The sequence below is a fragment of the Limulus polyphemus genome, unplaced genomic scaffold, assembly GCF_000517525.1.
Source record: "Limulus polyphemus unplaced genomic scaffold, Limulus_polyphemus-2.1.2 Scaffold2192, whole genome shotgun sequence".
Classification (NCBI taxonomy): Eukaryota; Metazoa; Arthropoda; class Merostomata; order Xiphosura; family Limulidae; genus Limulus; species Limulus polyphemus.
In genome coordinates, this window is record NW_013667802.1 from 190486 (window position 1) to 192155 (window position 1670).

At 27.4% G+C, this 1670-nt stretch overlaps 1 pseudogene; it reads right to left on the minus strand.

Moving 5' to 3' along the window:
- Positions 1-1000, minus strand: part of LOC106466225 — a 6229-nt pseudogene extending 5229 nt beyond the window's left edge.
- Between the last annotated feature and the right edge of the window lie 670 nt (positions 1001-1670).

Here is a 1670-nt window from a genome sequence, read left to right on the forward strand (position 1 = left end):
TACATATTACATTGACTTTAAGGTAAAACCTACTTCTCTAGTATTCTACATATTACATTGACTTTAAGGTAAAACCTACTTCTCTAGTATTCTACATATTACATTGACTTTAAGGTAAAACCTACTTCTCTAGTATTCTAAATATTACACTGACTTCAACTCTTGATTCCCTAAAAAAATATCAGCTCAAACTATTTCACAATGCATTACTTTTTTCACTGATACTCTATTTTTTGTACTGCAACTATTGATCATCTTGGCCTTTTTCATCCAAAAATATAAAAAAATCCTTCTATTAAACTCAATCTCAGATAGCTCACAAGTTATTATTTATAAAATATAATTTATTTTAATCTGAAATTGTAAACACTGCAATTTCTCTAAAGCAATGTATGTCAGATGTTATAAAAAATTGTTTCACTTTTACACAGTATGTAGATATCAAGATGAACATCAACAGAAAACTAGTAACTTGCTATGCATCACCTTTCTACACCTAGCTAAACTCACACTTCATGGTTTTTATAACATATTTTGTGTTCTGTTTAGTTTTCTTGGTTGGATAAGTCACTTCAGGATGAGAACTATGTTTTTGAAAATTACTGACCTATTCAGTATCTAGTGATCCAGTCAAAACATTAGACGTTCATAATTGTCCAGTCACAGCCTTTAACTACTTCTGTAATTAAAAGACTTTAGATTTATGTTGTACTATTGTTCAATACATGAATAATGTAAAGGTATTGTGTAGTATTATTAATTATAATTAACAAACAAAATTATATCTTAACACAAGTTATTATCAGCTGTACATAGCAAAACTTTTGTTTATTCTATTCACAAAATTATATATTGCTTTCTTCAGTAATTTTCAGGTCTACAGTATTAATGAACTTACACAAAAGCATGAATATGAAAGTGCCATATATTTTGAGTCGTGTTGGAGTTACAGCTAGTGTTTTACCAGAAGAAGTTTGAGTTACTTATTCAAAGTTTTCTGTTGTACTAAATGTAATACTGTGTGAACATAGGAATTCTATATTCTTTATTTGAATTTCAGTACAACATGATTATCATTCTTTTAAGTTGTGCATTTTATGATTTTTTCACTAAAGAATAACAAAAATATAATTTTTTGAACTTTTCAAATGAATTGATTTATTCTCTAGTGATTTTAACTTCAATAATAAACACTTTTAAAATCCTCTTATATTAAAGTTTCTTTCATTTTATACATTGATTCCTTTTCATTTTCATAAATAGTTTTTATGGTTTCATTCTTACTGTGATGTAATCTTTTTAAAGTGTTCATAAAAATTAATATGTTTTTCCAATTTCAGATTACAAACTGTATCTACAAAACAAATTACACTCCATACATTACATACTAAATCTATAAACAGTGATTATATTAGGATTTTGAAAGAGATGGAACTCCCTTTTGTGATCCACTTTAATATTACAATCAGAAGATCAGAAAAGCTAATGGCTCGAGTCCTCAAAAGGCAGAATGCCAATCCAGACTCTTCTGCTCCAATTTAACTGCCTCTTTTGTGAGGAGTTCACTTTGTTTAACAATATATATATATATATACATATATTCAATCTCTTCCCTACCATATTCTTTTTACCTAAGTGACCTTGAGCTACTGAAATAATTTAAAAACATT